Source organism: Ranitomeya variabilis, chromosome 7, assembly GCF_051348905.1.
Source record: "Ranitomeya variabilis isolate aRanVar5 chromosome 7, aRanVar5.hap1, whole genome shotgun sequence".
NCBI lineage: Eukaryota > Metazoa > Chordata > Amphibia > Anura > Dendrobatidae > Ranitomeya > Ranitomeya variabilis.
Genome location: NC_135238.1, coordinates 47717759 through 47735624, shown reverse-complemented (window position 1 = coordinate 47735624; position 17866 = coordinate 47717759). Strand labels below are relative to the sequence as shown.

The 17866-nt window shown below is 47.9% G+C and overlaps 1 long non-coding RNA gene across 1 annotated transcript in view; it reads left to right on the top strand.

Moving 5' to 3' along the window:
• The window catches only part of LOC143785880 (uncharacterized), a 34531-nt gene that overhangs the window by 9718 nt on the left and 6947 nt on the right, over positions 1-17866 (top strand). The window contains exon 2 of the long non-coding RNA XR_013218133.1: positions 7962-8060. This is a non-coding gene — a long non-coding RNA (uncharacterized LOC143785880). The remainder of the gene's footprint in view (positions 1-7961; positions 8061-17866) is intronic.

Genomic DNA, 17866 nt, shown 5'->3' with positions numbered 1-17866 from the left:
CGTTTCTCTAAAATGGTCCATTTGGTTCCTCTGCCCAAGTTGCCTTCTTCTTCTGAGTTGGTTCCTCTGTTTTTTCAGAATGTTGTCCGATTGCACGGTATTCCTGAGAATATCGTTTCTGACAGAGGTACCCAATTTGTGTCTAGATTTTGGCGGGCATTCTGTGCTAGGATGGGCATAGATTTGTCTTTTTCATCTGCTTTCCACCCTCAGACTAATGGCCAGACCGAGCGGACTAATCAGACCCTGGAGACATATCTGAGGTGCTTTGTCTCTGCTGACCAGGATGATTGGGTTGCTTTTTTGCCATTGGCAGAGTTCGCCCTCAATAATCGGGCCAGCTCTTCCACCTTGGTGTCCCCGTTTTTCTGTAATTCGGGGTTTCACCCTCGATTTTCTTCCGGTCAGGTGGAATCCTCGGATTGTCCTGGAGTGGATGCGGTGGTGGAGAGATTGCATCACATCTGGGGGCAGGTTATGGACAATTTGAAGTTGTCCCAAGAGAAGACTCAGCGTTTTGCCAACCGTCATCGTCGTGTTGGTTCTCGGCTTTGTGTTGGAGATTTGGTGTGGTTGTCTTCTCGTTTTGTCCCTATGAGGGTCTCTTCTCCTAAGTTTAAACCTCGGTTCATCGGCCCTTATAAAATATTGGAGATTCTTAATCCTGTTTCTTTTCGTTTGGACCTCCCTGCATCCTTTTCCATTCATAACGTTTTTCATCGGTCGTTATTGCGCAGGTATGAGGTACCTGTTGTACCTTCAGTTGAGCCTCCTGCTCCGGTGTTGGTTGAGGGTGAGTTGGAGTACGTTGTGGAGAAAATTTTGGACTCTCGTGTTTCCAGACGGAGACTCCAGTATCTGGTCAACTGGAAGGGTTACGGCCAGGAGGATAATTCTTGGGTCAATGCATCTGATGTTCATGCTTCTGATCTTGTTCGTGCCTTTCATAGGGCTCATCCTGGTCGCCCTGGTGGTTCTGGTGAGGGTTCGGTGCCCCCTCCTTGAGGGGGGGGTACTGTTGTGAATTTGGATTCTGGGCTCCCCCGGTGGCCACTTGTGGAATTGGACTTGTCATCCTCTTTCCTGTTTCACCTGGTTCCATCAGATGTGGGTGTCGCTATTTAAGCTCATTTCCCTGGTGGTTTCTTGCCGGTCAACAATGTTATCTGATGCCTCTCAGTGCTTGTTCCTGCTTCTAGACAACTACTAGATAAGTTGGACTTTTGTCCATGTTTTGTTTTGCCTATTTGTCCAGTTCACAGCTGAAGTTTTGTTACTGTGTCTGGAAAGCTCTTGTTGATCAGGGATTGCTACTCTGGCGTTATGAGTTAATGCCAGAGTTTAAGGTAATCTCTGGATGGTGTTTTGTTAGTGTTTTTCTGCTGACCATGAAAGTATTCTATCTGTCTTCTGCTATCTAGTAAGCGGACCTCAAATTTGCTAAAACTATTTTCCTGCTGCGTTTGTTGTTTCATCTGAATTCACCGTCATTATATGTGGGGGGCTATTATCTCCTTTTGAATATTTCTCTAGAGGTGAGCCAGGTCTTATATTTCCCTCTGCTAGCTATTTAGGTCTTAGGCCAGAGCTGGGCATCTAGCGATAAATAGGAAATGCTACCTGGCTATTTCTAGTTGCGCGGCAGGCTTAGTTCATGGTCAGTATAGCTCCATCTTCCAAGAGCTTGTCCCTCTATAGGCTTGCTATGATCTCTGGCTGCAGAGATCATGACACCCCTCCTTGAGGGGGGGGTACTGTTGTGAATTTGGATTCTGGGCTCCCCCGGTGGCTACTTGTGGAATTGGACTTGTCATCTTCTTTCCTGTTTCACCTGGTTCCATCAGATGTGGGTGTCGCTATTTAAGCTCATTTCTCTGGTGGTGCCTTGCCGGTCAACAATGTTATCTGATTCCTCTCAGTGCTTGTTCCTGCTTCTAGACAACTACTAGATAAGTTGGACTTTGTCCATGCTTGGTTTTTTGCCTATTTGTTCCAGTTCACAGCTGCAGTTTTGTTACTGTGTCTGGAAAGCTCTTGTGATCAGGGATTACTACTCTGGCGTTATGAGTTAATGCCAGAGTTTAAGGTAATCACTGGATGGTGTTTTGTTAGGGTTTTTCTGCTGACCATGAAAGTACTCTATCTGTCTTCTGCTATCTAGTAAGCGGACCTCAAATTTGCTAAAACTATTTTCCTGCTGCGTTTGTTGTTTCATCTGAAATCACCGTCATTATATGTGGGGGGCTACTATCTCCTTTTGAATATTCCTCTAGAGGTGAGCCAGGTCTTATATTTCCCTCTGCTAGCTATTTAGGTCTTAGGCCAGAGCTGGGCATCTAGCGATAAATAGGAAATGCTACCTGGCTATTTCTAGTTGCGCGACAGGTTTAGTTCATGGTCAGTATAGTCCCATCTCCAAGAGCTTGTCCCTCTATAGGCTTGCTATGATCTCTGGCCGCAGAGATCATGACAGGAGATGCTGAGACAGCTGTAAATACACCACATAGGAGACGATGGGACTGCTGTATATATGTCACATAGGAGACACTGTAACTGCTGTCTATATATCACATAGGAGACCCTGAGACTGCTGTATCTATATCACAAAGAGGACGCTGAGACAGCTGTATATACATCACATAGGAGACGATGGGACTGCTGTATATACATCACATAGGAGACGGAGGGACTGCTGTATATACATCACATAGGAGAAGCTGGGACTGCTGTTCAAAAAAGACAAATAGTGCTCCTTCCCTTGCGAGCCCTGCCATGCACCCAAACAGTACTATTCAATCACATATGGAGTGTAGGCGTGCTCAGGAGAAATTGCACAACACATTTTGGAGGGCATTATTTCACTGTTACCCTTGTGAAAATAAAATTTGGGTCTAAAGTAATATTTTTGTGAAAAATGTTAAAATGTTCATTTTTTACTTCCACATTCCATTGATTCCTGCGTAGCTCCTGAAAGGTTAATAAACTACTTGAATGTGGTTTTGAGCACATTGAGGGGTGCAGTTTTTAGAATGGTGTCACTTTTGAGTACTTTCTGTCGTATAGACTCATCAAAGTCACTTCAAAGGTGATGTGGGCCATAAGAAAAGGGTTAGTAAATTTTATTGTAAAAATGAGAAATCGCTGGTCAACTTTTAACCCTTCTAACTTCCTAACAAAAAAAAATAATGTTTCAAAAAATTGTGCTGATGTAAAGTAGACATAAGGAAAATTTTATCGGTTTAACTATTTGGTGTAACATGACTCTGATATAATGGAATTAAAAAAATAAAAGTTTGAAAATTTGAAAAATTTTCTACATTTTTTCCAAATTATTTCACAAATAAATGCAAGTCATATCAAAGAAAGTATATCTCTATCATGAAGTACAATACAGTGGGGAAAATACTTATTTGATACACTGGAGATGTTGCCAGTTTTCCCACCTACAAAGAATGGAGAGATCTGTGCAATTAATACAGCTAGTAATAATAATAATAATCTTTATTTATATGGCGCCAACATATTCCGCTGCACTTTACAATTAATCAATAATAAGGTAATGAGTGCAGAGTAGGAGGGATTCTTAAAGAAAAGTGAACAGGTCTGTGAGAGACAGGCTGGCTGGTAGGTGATTAAATACTTTTTTATGCAAGAAAATGCAATTTAATTATTTAAAAATCATACAATGTCATTTTCTGATTTTTATTTTTAGAATCTGTCTCTCACAGTTGAAGTTTACCTACGATAATTACAGACCTCTCCATTCTTTGTATGAGGGAAAACTTGAAAGATCAGCAGATTATCAACTACTTATGTTCCCCACTGTATGTCAGTATGTCTCAGAATCCGTTGGATCCATTGAAGCATTCCATTATTACCTTAACGTGACACTGGTCAGAATTGAAAAAAATTGTTCTGGTCAGGAAGGTGAAAACAGGCATGTGGGTGAAAGGGTTAAAACAGCATCCCTTTAAGAGGAATCCCCAATATATGAGTCCCTCAAAGTCACTTCAAAACTGAATAGGTCCCTAAAAACCTTGACTTTTGCACATTGCCTTAAAATAATGAAAAATTATTAAACTACTAAACTTTTAACCCTTCAAACAAAATAAAAGGATGTTTGAAAAATTACTGACATCGAAGACATAAGGTAAATGTTTTTGTAAGTTTTTTATGTAGTATAACTATACGGTTTACAGGTATAAACATTCAAAGCTGGAATATTGCATATTATTCATTACCAAAATAAAGAACAACATATACTGTAAGGAAAAAAATATTTTCAGAATAACTGGGATATGAGACATTCCATCATTTTTTTTCTTACTTTGTTAAGTAAAAATATACATAAGAACAAACACAAATAAACAGGAGTACGCTTTGTTATTACACTGGTTTATAAAATTAAAAGCAACATTGTATGAATTAGTAGCGCTCATCCCCATGTCTGGTCATAAACCGTCCAGCAATGTTACCCTGTGGTTATATATTTCACATACATCTAACCACACATTCTACCTTGGTATCTCAGGACACATTTACTGGATCGCACACAACTTCGATCTTGAAACTTGGAGATGAATACCCAATAACTATTTACATAACTAAAAATTAACATTTTTGCTGGAAAAACCGACGCACCTGTAAATGTGGTTTGGGCACCCCCCCCCACACGTTAATATTCATAGGCCCTTGTTAGATAGTGACGGGTGTGGAGTTCCAGAAGTCCCATATTTTATAGAATTTCCCGGGGCACCCTCTATTTTGATAGACCGTGTTTTCATATGGAATCACTGAATTGACAATTTCTACCCAAGATCTCATTGTTGGGTGTGAACTACCCATCCATCTCAGAGCAATTAATTTCCTGGCCAAAAATAGCATCTCTTGGAGAAATATTTTAATATAATGGTCCCAATTATCTTCTTCCACAACCCTAAACAGGCACACCAAGGGATCCAGGGGAATTGGTATTGCTATTAGGGATGACAAGAAGGTGGTAACCTCCTACCAGAATGTACACTCACCGGCCACTTTATTAGGTACACCTGTCCAACTTCTTGTTAACACTTAATTTCTAATCAGCCAATCACATGGCGGCAACTCAGTGCATTTAGGCATGTAGACATGGTCAAGACAATCTCCTGCAGTTCAAACCGAGCATCAGTATGGGGAAGAAAGGTGATTTGAGTGCCTTTGAACGTGGCATGGTTGTTGGTGCCAGAAGGGCTGGTCTGAGTATTTCAGAAACTGCTGATCTACTGGGATTTTCACGCACAACCATCTCTAGGGTTTACAGAGAATAGTCCGAAAAAGAAAAAAAATCCAGTGAGCGGCAGTTCTGTGGGCGGAAATGCCTTGTTGATGCCAGAGGTCAGAGGAGAATGGGCAGACTGGTTCGAGCTGATAGAAAGGCAACAGTGACTCAAATCGCCACCCGTTACAACCAAGGTAGGCCTAAGAGCATCTCTGAACGCACAGTGCGTCGAACTTTGAGGCAGATGGGCTACAGCAGCAGAAGACCACACCGGGTACCACTCCTTTCAGCTAAGAACAGGAAACTGAGGCTACAATTTGTACAAGCTCATCGAAATTGGACAGTAGAAGATTGGAAAAACGTTGCTTTGTCTGATGAGTCTCGATTTCTGCTGCGACATTCGGATGGTAGGGTCAGAATTTGGCGTAAACAACATGAAAGCATGGATCCATCCTGCCTTGTATGGAGCATCTTTGGGATGTGCAGCCGACAAATCTGCGGCAACTGTGTGATGCCATCATGTCAATATGGACCAAAATCTCTGAGGAATGCTTCCAGCACCTTGTTGAATCTATGCCACGAAGAATTGAGGCAGTTCTGAAGGCAAAAGGGGGTCCAACCCGTTACTAGCATGGTGTACCTAATAAAGTGGCCGGTGAGTGTATATATTACTGGACACCTCCACATCATGTGTATGAAGTCGGCCTCCAACTCATGACACCTCGGACATTCCGAGGTGTGAGAATGGCCCATTTTTTCTAATTTAGCCGGTGTAAGATATGCTTGATGGATTATATATAATTGGGTCATTTTGTTGTTAGCTGATGGGGAAACCTTGATTGAGGACTCCAGCATCTCCTCCCAGTCCTCCTCCTGAATATTAGGAATCAAGGGTTGCCATTTTCTCTTAACCGCCAAAGGGGTAGAGTCCATGTTTGCTGACATTAGAATGTTTGGATTATATAAGTCTTTTACTTTCAATACATTTCTGGAGCTCCAGAAAGCAGAGGAGGGATGTTCTTGTAGAGAAGGGAAGTATGTGTTGTGCCAGAGTGGCATTTCTGCCACATCATCAGTGAAATCACCTACTTTTTTACTTTTTGTGTCCAGGTTATGCGGGCAAGCTTGAGAGGTAACATTCTAGGAATGTTTGGTTTATTTGTCTCCAGAAATCCCAATAAACAGTTCGTCCCTGCTGCTTGTGCCAAGTGATTCTCTGAGTTAGGCAGAGAAGTATCTGGCATCCACGAGTCAATTGCCCTAAGCTGTCCCTCTAGGTCAGACCTGGGCAAGATGCGGCCCGCATCCGGCCCGCCTGATGATTTTAAACGGCCCGCCCCCGGCATCGCTCGACCAGACGGTTCTGAGCAGCCCATGATTAAGATGGAGTGCGTTGGTCATTTGACTGCACCCTGCCATACCCACTGACTCCACCCGCTGTCTGATGCGTTGATCATATGGGGCCCCATGTGATCTTGCGTTGGCGGTCAGGGCGACGCTGGTGGATGGGTGGGCGGTGCTCACTGGCCGGCCCTGTATGCCACGTGTGTACGTCACTCCAGCGCCGTGCGGGATGTGCTGCGGTGAAAGTTGCTGGCTGGCGGTCTCGGGTGAGTATCTGCGCGGTCGGGGGAGAGGGGGTCCCTGTGTTGCTGGGGAGTTATGAACCCTGATCCTCCCATTAAATCACACGAAACACAACGGGGAACGTACAAGTCCATGTACTACCTAATGCCGAGGTGGACACGACACAGGTATGAGGAGACACTAATCCGCAGCTGAAGCCTGTGTGTCCGTGGTCCATATCTGCTCCCAGGGATATCCAACCAAAGCAATCGTCAGAATCAGCAGAGAAACCAGCAAGCATCAATTTCCAGAGAGCCAGGGCCCAGTCCTGTAGGAAGCACGTGTGTTCTGGGCTGGGGGTGAATGGCAGAGGTGGCATCTCTTATCTGCACTTATAAGAGATGGAGGGTAATATAGGGGACACTGCCATATAGTGCAGCCACCGGATACCCAGGGCGACACAGGGGTGCAGGATACACAGAGAGACACAGGAATGCAGGATACACAGGGTGACATGGGGGGTGAAAAACATCCAGAGACACAGGGGTGCAGGATACACAGGGAGACACAGGGGTGCAGGATACACAGGGAGACACAGGGGTGCAGGATACACACACAGGGTGAAACGGTGCAGAATACACAGGGTGATACAGGAGTGTTGAATACACAGGGTGACACAATAATTGGGGGCTACATGGAGAACACTACCTAAAGTGGGGGATATCACATACTGGGGGGGGGGGGCAGGGGGATTGCTACCAATGGGGATTACTTACAAGGGATGGCTACATTAAGGAATATTACATATTGGGTGTTACATGGGGAATACTACGTGAAATGGTGATATCACATACTGGGGAGGGGAACGGGGGGGGGGGAGGATTGCTAGAGGCACAGAGGGGTCTGATCCCTATATGCAGGGACATAGGGGTTCTATTTTCAATATGGTGGCACAGTGGGGTATGAGGGCACAGATGGGGCACTTTTACTATGTAATACAGGGGTCCTAAATACTATTTTTTCCTGCATCCACACCCCCACCTGGCCCATAGTTGACAATTTCATATACAGCGATACCAGATATGTTTATTTATTTCCATAGCTATACATGGCTGTATCCTTGTTTTCCTGGCTCTAGGGCTGCATCCATTTTCTCCAGGCAGTGGAATCCAGTGGAAAATTTGCATTTGCAAGAACCCGTACTTTCTGTAAGTTCACTCATCTCTAATCTAATGATGTAAGTATGTCTTCCATATTTCCTTTGTATTGTAAATCTTTGCATTGTTTAACATACTGTTTGCTTATGAAAAGATAGCATATGTATACTACAGTATTGGGTAAAAATGAGTTAATTGTATTAGTCTGGCCCTCTAAAACCATCCCAATTTCTCATGCGGCCCCATGGCAAAATTAGTTGCCCTCCCCTGCTCTAGGTAGTATGAAAAGCAGTCTGGTAGCGCCTCCCCACCTTGCTTTTTGGGCCTTTGTAGAGTAGACAGTTTAAGTTTCAGCCTAGTTTCCCCAGATAAATCCAGTGATTAATGAACTAAGAGTTGAAAAGAACTTAGGACGGGGTATGCCACTATGCTGAAATATATAGCTTAATTAAAGAGTAGAATCATTTAAACAGATTTATCCTTCCAGTAACTGAAAGTGGTAATTTGCTCCATTGTGTGAATTTAAGTTTAGCGTGGTCAAGCAGGGGGGAGATGTTAGATGGGAACTCATTTCTGCTATCTTTCTGTATAATTATGTCCAGGTATTTAAGTTGAGATACAGGTGGGAGCGGAGATAGCCACTTCAAATGGACCCCTGCTGGATGTTAGAGGCATTAGTGCTGACTTATCCCAATTTATGTAGAGTCCGGAATATTTCCTAAATGTGTCTATAATGGATATGACCTGTGGTAAAGTTTATTCAACCTTATGCATAAATATTACCATATCGTCCGTGTATAGGCCAATAGCATCAGTTCGGTCGGCTATGGTAATGCCCATAATTGTTGTTGTGGAGCGCACACTACCGTTCAAAAGTTTAGGGTCACATAGAAATTTCCTTAGAAAATACCTTAGAAGACGTCCGCAGCTTCTGATTGGTCGCGTAGCGGTCGCGTGACCGCTACGCGACCAATCACAAAGCAGTGACGTCACCTAAGGTCTTTCAAGCGCTTGAAAGACCTTAGGTGACGTCACTGCTTTGTGATTGGTCCGTAGCGGTCACGCGACCGCTACGGACCAATCAGAGCGCCGTGACCTCATCTAAGGCCCTTCAAGCGCGCATTTTTAGGTACAACGGCTCCCGGTTACGGCGGTAAAGTCCAGGCTGCGTCGGAGAGGTGAGTATATCCCTATTTTTTATTTTAATTCTTTCTTTTACACATTGATATTAATCCCGATACCGATTCCCGATACCACAAAAGTATCGGATCTCGGTATCGGAATTCCGATACCCGCAAGTATCGGCCGATACCCGATACTTGCGGTATCGGAATGCTCAACACTAGTCCTGCCGTGTTCACAGTTGTACATAAAGTCTCTTACTTTCTCGGTGCACCGGCCACCGGCTATGCGCCTCAGAAGGATGTTGCCTCGGTCCCACGGCACGACTCCTTCTGGTGCCTTCTCCTAAATGCTGTGATCACTCTTCTCACTTTTCCACAGTATCCTTCGCCTCGTGTCCTTTCTTAAGATGCCGCCGCAAGATAGTGCAGGCGCTACTCCGTAACAGTCTCTCTCTTTTCAGGCCCGCTATCAGGATCCCCTCACTTGACAGATCCTCTCTCCTACTCTCCCGGGCTCTCTTCTCCCTGACTTCCTGTCCAACCCCCAGTTTTACCAGACTTTGAGGAGTGGCCTACTAGATAGAACCACTCCTCCTGGTGGCCGGAGTGTGAAGTGTACTGCGTGTCTGTGATACCTGGTCAGGTGAACCCCTTCAGTGCCATCAGACGTACCATCACTCCCCTTAGTGGCGGAGCATCAGTACTGCAACGACCAGGACTCTGGGGCGCTGCACTCCCCCCCCCCCCCCCGGCTAAATCCAGTACTCCCGGACTGGGAAAATAAGAACAACAATACATGTTAATAGAAAACACACGCAAAATTTTGAAATGACATAAACAATTAAACATAACAGTGCTTCCCGTTACGGGAGGTGAGGATTCTTGAACGTTGCGAAAGTTAGGTCATGCACAGTTTATGACTCTCAGTTCGGTGTTTGAAATGGCGGGGACCCCGATTAAACAAAGGGGTCCCCTTAGAAGTTTTTGGAGCAATTCACTGTCCATTACTCCGTTGTCCATTTTTAAAATCTATAACAAAAGATATGCACACAAACATTTTCAACCAAGTAGCAGCCCTCATTAATACCTCCACGTTTTGTAGCAGAGGGGAGTTTGATTCTGGGTGCTGCGTGTAAGCCTTCGCAGCGCAGGGACGGCTATCGGCCTAACAGGGCCCGCTATGCTTGCTACCACTGGTGTAGTGCACTGTCTTCTAGCTACGCTTCTAGTGAGTCTTGGTATCACTGGCATGTTGGGGCTCTCTGGGCTGCTGCCACCAGCAGTGGGTACGGCGGATTCGCTGATAGCGGAGGGAGGACTTGCCGGATCAACGGTGGGCGTGGCATCTTCAGGCGGGAGTTGCGGAGATTGCAAACCTGGATGATCTGGCCCCACAATTAGTTCTGGCAGGTTCGGTTGACGGAACGTTAGGACGGGTACCACAATCGCCTGATCGATCTGAGTCCAAGACTGGGGAAAATCACCAAGAACAGTGTGCATCACCTTCTCCTCTTCCACAGGTGGGGAGGTCCCTGGAGCTGCTCCCCTCTCTCTCAACTTGTCAGGGCACACTTTAAGGTGGTCTCTTGATATTGCCGTCGAGGTTTCCCCTCCATCCTTGCTGATGAGGCAGACCTTCGTGTTGTCGAAATCGGATGGCAGGATGGTATACGGGTCCGTTTCCCACTGGTCATCAAGCTTGTGTAGCCTTCTCTTCCGTTTGAGTACTTGCTCCCCAGGCGACAAAGAAGTTGCAGGAGCATGCTGGTTGTAATCCCTCTCCTGTTTCTGTCTGGCTTGGGTGAGACTTCTTTCCACGCATTCCTGCACTCGGCGGTACTTTTGCTGCCTCTCTGTATCCCAATCCGCATCTGGCGAGATATCCTCAGGGGTCAGGACCCCCATGTCCAGGTCCACAGGTAACTTGCTGGACCTTCCTCGCATCAGGTATGCCGGCGTGCAGTTGGTGGAATTCACTGGGATGTGATTGTACATATCCACCAGGTCCAGCAACTTTGAGGGCCACAAGTTCCGTTCCTCTACCGGCAAGGTCTTCAGTAAGTCGATCACCACCTGGTTCATCTTCTCACACATCCCGTTGGTTTGTGGATGGTAGGGCGTGGTTCTGATCTTCTTACACCCGTACAGGTTGCAGAATTCCTGAAACACTTCCGCTTCGAATGCTGACCCCTGGTCAGTCAATACCCTCTCTGGGTACCCATGAGGTCTACAGAAGTACTGTTGGAAGGTTTTGGCAGCCGTCCTAGACGTTAGATCTTTGACCGGCACGACTACCAGGAATCTCGAGTAGTGGTCCACTATGGTGAGAGCATAGATATAGCCTGACCGGCTTGGGGTCAACTTCACGTGATCTAGCGCGACCAACTCGAGCGGCCGTTTGGTGATGATAGGCTGCAAGGGGGCCCGTTGGCTATCACGATCCTTCCTGCGCAGGCTACAGGGGCCACACTCTCGACACCATTTCTCGATGGCTCTCTTCATACCAATCCAGTAGAACCTCCCACGGAGTAGCCTCTCTAGCTTCTTCCATCCGAAGTGTCCGGACCCATCATGGTACGCCCCCAGGACCATTGGCACATCTTGTCTTGGGACCACGATCTGCCACACCAATTCATGAGTGCGGGGGTCGATGCTCCTCTGGCACAGCTTACCATCGTGAATAAACAACTTGCCCCTCTCCTTCCACAACTGCAACGCCTCTGGCGGATCATCCGGGCCAGGATGCAAACCTGCCTGCGTCAGGAGCTCTTTCACCCGACGGACCGTAGGATCACCATCCTGATTCTCTGCCCACCCGTGATGGGGCAGGGGATTCAACAGGGCGCCTTGTCTATTCTTGGGCCGGTTCTCTACCTGATGGGAGCACTGGGTTGCCTTGGGGCAATGGAAAGCGGGCATCTCCACCTCCTCGAACGCTTCCAGATCTTCCTCCGTTTCTGACAAGTGAGGCATCCGGGACAATGCATCGGCATTCGCATTCTTATGCCCTGCCCGGTACTTGAGGGTGAAATCGTAGTTAGACAATCGAGCCATCCACCGCTGCTCCAGGGCACCGAGTTTCGCTGTGTCCAAGTGCGTTAACGGATTATTGTCCGTGAAGACGGTGAATTTGGCCGAGGCCAGGTAGTGTTTGAACCTCTCCGTCACAGCCCAAACAACGGCAAGGAACTCCAGCTTGAAGGAACTGTAGTTGTCAGGGTTCCTCTCAGTGGGGCGAAGTTTCCTGCTGGCGTAAGCGATTACTCTTTCCTTGCCCTTCTGGAACTGGGACAGCACGGCCCCCAGCCCCACGTTGCTGGCATCCGTATACAACACAAACGGTTGGTCATATTCAGGGTAAGCCAGTACCTCTTCTCCAGTCAGCGCCGACTTCAGGCATGTGAACGATTCTTCCAGTCCATCGTTCCAATCAAATGAGGCACTCTTACCCTTGGGCTTCTTGGATTGACCCACCAACAGGTCTTGCAGCGGTGCGGCCTTTTTGGTGAAGTCTTTGATAAACCTTCGGTAGTAGCCGACCAACCCGAGGAACTGCCGGACCTCATGGAGGTTATCGGGCTTTGGCCAGTCCTTGATCACCGTGACCTTATCGGGGTCTGGAGCTACTCCTTCGGCACTCACCACATGGCCCAGGTACTGCACTTTGGGCTTTAGCAGATGGCATTTGGACGGTTTCACCTTTAAGCCAAGGTTGGACAGAGCTTCAAACACCTCGGCCAGGTGCTTCAGGTGGTCTTCATAGGTTTTAGAGAAGACAATGACATCGTCCAGATAGATCAGCACAGTTTCAAAGTTCTTGTGTCCCAGACAGCACTCCATCATCCTCTGGAACGTCCCCGGGGCATTACACAACCCGAAGGGCATATAATTGAACTCGCAGAGACCCATCGGTGTCGTGAAGGCCGTCTTTTCTTTGTCCGCCTCCGCCACGGGAACCTGCCAGTAGCCACTGGTGAGATCTAAGGTAGAGAAGTAGTTAGCGGACTTCAGGGCAGCCAAGGACTCCTCTATCCTGGGCAGGGGATATGCATCCTTATGTGTAATGCGGTTTAATTGCCTGTAATCCACACACATCCTCATGGTGCCATCTTTCTTTCTAACGAGAACTAATGGAGCTGCCCAGGGGCTACAACTGTCTCTTACTACCCCAACCTCCTTCATCTCTCGCAACATGTCCTTGGCACACTGATACTGAGCTGGGGGTACAGGACGGTACCTCTCTTTTATGGGCGGGTGATCTCCCGTGGGGATGTGATGTTGAATCCCTTTTACCTGCCCGAAATCTAGGGGATGCTTACTAAATACCCGCTCATACTCACAAACTACCCTGTAGGCCCCCTGTTTCTGGTGAGATGGGGTAGAGTCAATGCCCACATGTAATTCCTGACACCATTCTTTCAACTGCTCTGCAGCGCCATTGTCTCCCGCTGGACTGGGCGGAACCAAGGGCCCGGGTGTCTCTATCGCGTTGTTATTAACAGTTAACAGTTTAGCAAGTGTGACGTATTTGGTTAGGTGGACCTCTTCCTCCCCACAGTTGAGAATACGGACTGGCACCCTCCCCTTGCGGACGTCAACCACCCCTCTGGCTGTCAGGAGGGTAGGCCTGTTATCTGAATACACAGGTTCGACCAAGGCCTGATAGTCTTTACCTCTGAGGCCTATAGCTGCCCGACACCATATTAACATTTCACTCCTGGGGGGTATCGCAATGGGGTTTGAATCACTCACCGTGACCCGGCCAATTTCACCACCAGTCAACTCCACCTGCTGTCTCTGCATCAGAGCTCTGATTTCTTTCTGTAAGGCATGTTGTTCACTGTAACCAGCTGTTTCGGCTACCTGCTGCAACAAGACAATAACTTCTGCAAGACAATTTTCTATGACATTAGTACCAATAGTCATCATGGGATTACATTCACGTCGATCGATATCAACAATGACCATCCCCTGGGCCTCCAACTCCACCCACCCCACTTTAATGGTGACCTCTTTATACCCCACTTGTGGCAGTGGTTGACCATTACTAGCTATTATGGTGAAATCATCATCAGGGCCGCGGGTGATGTCAGTGTCCTCCCAATAACGCTTATAAAGGACGTAGGGCATAGTCGTCACCTGGGAACCGGTGTCCAACAAAGCGTTCATGGGGATGCCGTCGACCACGATAGGGAGAACTGGTCGTCCCCCAATGTATTTGGCTCTCCAGTTCTGCGGGCCCGATCGTCCTACTCCTGGGGGTTGGCCCTTGGCCCCAGGGGTTGCTCGTTTAAATGACAGTACCTTGCAAGGTGGCCCACTTGGTGGCAGCGGCGGCAAATGGGTCGTCCATCCCGATGAAAGCGGTCGTTGTCTCGGCCTCTGGCCGACGAAACCCTCCTCTGTCGCTGCCAGGGGACATCCTCCGGTCTGGGAGCCAGCTGGATCTCTTCCTTGGGAGCCTCCTGTAGGGACTGGACGGTCCGGGCTAGGGCAGCAACGCTCTTGGTCAGCTCCTGCATCTGGAGACGTAGTCCTGCGGGGGAATCGTCGTCCAGAATTTGGGCATCGGCCTCAGCGGAGACAGGGGCTTCCGGCGCCGCCTCCTGATGGTATGTAAGAGCTTGACGCCTGGGAAGGACAGCGCGGCTGGGCTGTCGCTCCTGTAGCGCCTTGATGGCTTTATCTTTGAACTGCGCGAAGGTCAGGTCCGGATTCTGCATGGCTAGGAAGTGTAGCTGGGCTCTTTGGTGATTGCACAGGAGCCCCTCGACAAACCGTTCTTTCAGGAGTTTATCTTCATCCTGCATACTACCGGGGTCACTCTGCTTGATGGCCCGCAGTGCCTCCTGAAGATTAAGGGCATAGTCCCATAAGCTATCCTGCGGCCTCTGTTTGCACCCATAGAATGTCAATTTGATTTCCGTAGCGGTGCGGGTGTCAAAGGTGGTTTTTAGCTTTGCAAAGACCTGCTGTGCAGTTTTCTTATCCGCGGCGGGCCAGGACTTCACTTCTCTTAAAGCTGCGCCGAAGAGTTGTCCGGTTATCATATGGACCTTCTGAGGCTCTGTCAGGGGATAGAACTCAAGCAGGTTGCAGATCCCTTCTTTAAAGTCAGTGAACATATGGGATTCTCCAGAGTATCGCGGGAGCCAGGCGGCTCCTGGTAGGTACGGCATGGAGAAGGGCATTATGGCTGTTGTAGCTGTAGCAGTGTCCGGCTGGCCGATGGGAGCGGCAAGCCCCGCGGCTTCTGGCGGTGATACCGGACCTGCGGCTGCGGCTACTGCGGGGTCCGGAAGTGCCTCCGTGGCTGCGGCCGCCGCCTCCGCTTCTCCGGGGTCCGACATAGCTGTTCTTTTCCCTTGCTAGCCTTCCGGGGTCAGAGTTCCTTTTTCCGGAGTCAGCTCTTCACCGTGCCTTCTCGTTCCGCGCTCTTTTCGGCCGGCTCCGCCCACGAAGCTATGGCCCCTCCCCTCGTCGCGGCAATGGCAAATTTTTTTTTTTGCGGCAATACAGTCTTCTCAATAAAGCACAATTCAGTCACAGTTCCAAGGCACACATGACCCGAGCCTCGGGCTTAAGTAGGATCCTGTTCGTGACGCCAAGTTGGAGCGCCCCTACCACAGGGCCACCGAGTCCTAAGTACCGGGTCTCCCTTCTGGCTCTGGCGATGTCACGGTGGCTAGACCCCGGCCTGTGACCCTGTTAAGGGGGATCCAATAAAGGAATAACAGTTCGATGTGTGGGTGGTGGTGATGATGTGGTGCAGTGCCGGTCACAGTATTTAATGACACCAGGTTGCAGTCTCTTTACCTCTTTACTGAAGGCTCAGGATCCTCAGTCTGGAATACGGTTAACCGGGCGGTGAGAGTCCGGCTGGTCCGATGGCACATCCAGGGTTCTCCTTGCATGTGGAGATCAGTGCCTACCTCCTAGCGCCTATATGTTGTAGTCCTTCCCTGCTGAGCACCACGGGATAGTCCTCACAACCGCTGTGTCTGCGTTCGATGTTCTTCTCTGTCCCCCAGATGATCAGGCTAGGACGCACCCGTATGACGGGGAGGCCTGGAGCTATTCTGGGACCCTAGAGTCGCCCCTCTCCCACGATTGCCTCCTTGGTCTGCTTAGGCGATTTGGGTGAGACAACCAACCTATGATTAGCTGTCCTGCCGTGTTCAAAGTTGTACATAAAGTCTCTTACTTTCTCGGTGCCCCGGCCACCGGCTATGCGCCTCAGAAGGATGTTGCCTCGGTCCCACGGCACGACTCCTTCTGGTGCCTTCTCCTAAATGCTGTGATCACTCTTCTCACTTTTCCACAGTATCCTTCGCCTCGTGTCCTTTCTTAAGATGCCGCCGCAAGATAGTGCAGGCGCGACTCCGTAACAATCTCTCTCTTTTCAGGCCCGCTATCAGGATCCCCTCACTTGACAGATCCTCTCTCCTACTCTCCCGGGCTCTCTTCTCCCTGACTTCCTGTCCAACCCCCAGTTTTACCAGACTGTGAGGAGTGGCCTACTAGATAGAACCACTCCTCCTGGTGGCCGGAGTGTGAAGTGTACTGTGTGTCTGTGATACCTGGTCAGGTGAACCCCTTCAGTGCCATCAGACGTACCATCACTCCCCTTAGTGGCGGAGCATCAGTACTGCAACGACCAGGACTCTGGGGCGCTGCATCATCTCCTGTATATAGTATATACCTGTATGTCATCTCCCCTGTAAATAGTATATACCTGCTGTATGTCATCTCCTCCTGTATATAGTATATACCTGTATGTCATCTCTTCTGTATATAGTATATACCTGTATGTCATGTCCTTCTATATATAGTATATACATGTATGTCATCTCCTCCTGTATATAGTATATACCTGTGTAATCTGCTCCTGTATATTGTATATACCTCTGTCATCTGCTCCTGTATATAGTATATACCTGTATGTCATCTGCTGTATATAGTATATACCTGTGTCATCTCCCCTGTATATAGTATATACCTGTGTCATCTCCCCTGTACATAGTATGTACCTGTATGTCATCTCCTCCTGTATTAGACCTCGTTCACACGTTTAGTCAGTATTTTTACCTCAGTATTTGTAAGCTAAATTGGCAGCCTGATAAATCCCCAGCTAACAGGAAGCCCTCCCCCCTGGCAGTATATATTAGCTCACACATACAAATAATAGACAGGTCATGTGACTGACAGCTGCCGTATTTCCTATATGGTACATTTGTTGCTCTTGTAGTTTGTCTGCTTATTAATCAGATTTTTCTTTTTTGAAGGATAATACCAGACTTGTGTGTGTTTTAGGGCGAGTTTCATGTGTCAAGTTGTGTGTTGAGTTGCGTGTGGCGACATGCGTGTAGCAACTTTTGTGTGTCGAGTTGCATGTGACAGGTTAGTGTAGCAAGTTGTGTGCAGCAAGTTTTGCACGTGGCGAGTTTTGCGCGTGGCGAGTTTTATGTGTGGTGCGTTTTGAGTATGTGCAAGATTTGTGTGAGGCAACTTTTGCATGTGTTGCAACTTTTGTACATGTGGCAATTTTTTCGTGTGTTCAAGTTTTGCGTGTGGCGAGTTTTCCATCAGGTGAGTTTTGCACGTGTGGCTAGTTTTGCGTGAGCCTAGTTTTGCGCGTGGTGAGTTTTGAGCGGTGACTTTTGTGTTTCGAGTTTTATGTGGCGAGGTTGGTGTATGTGTGGTGAAATGTGTGCTGAGGGTGGTATATGTGTTCAAGCACGTGGTAGTGTGTGGCGCATTTT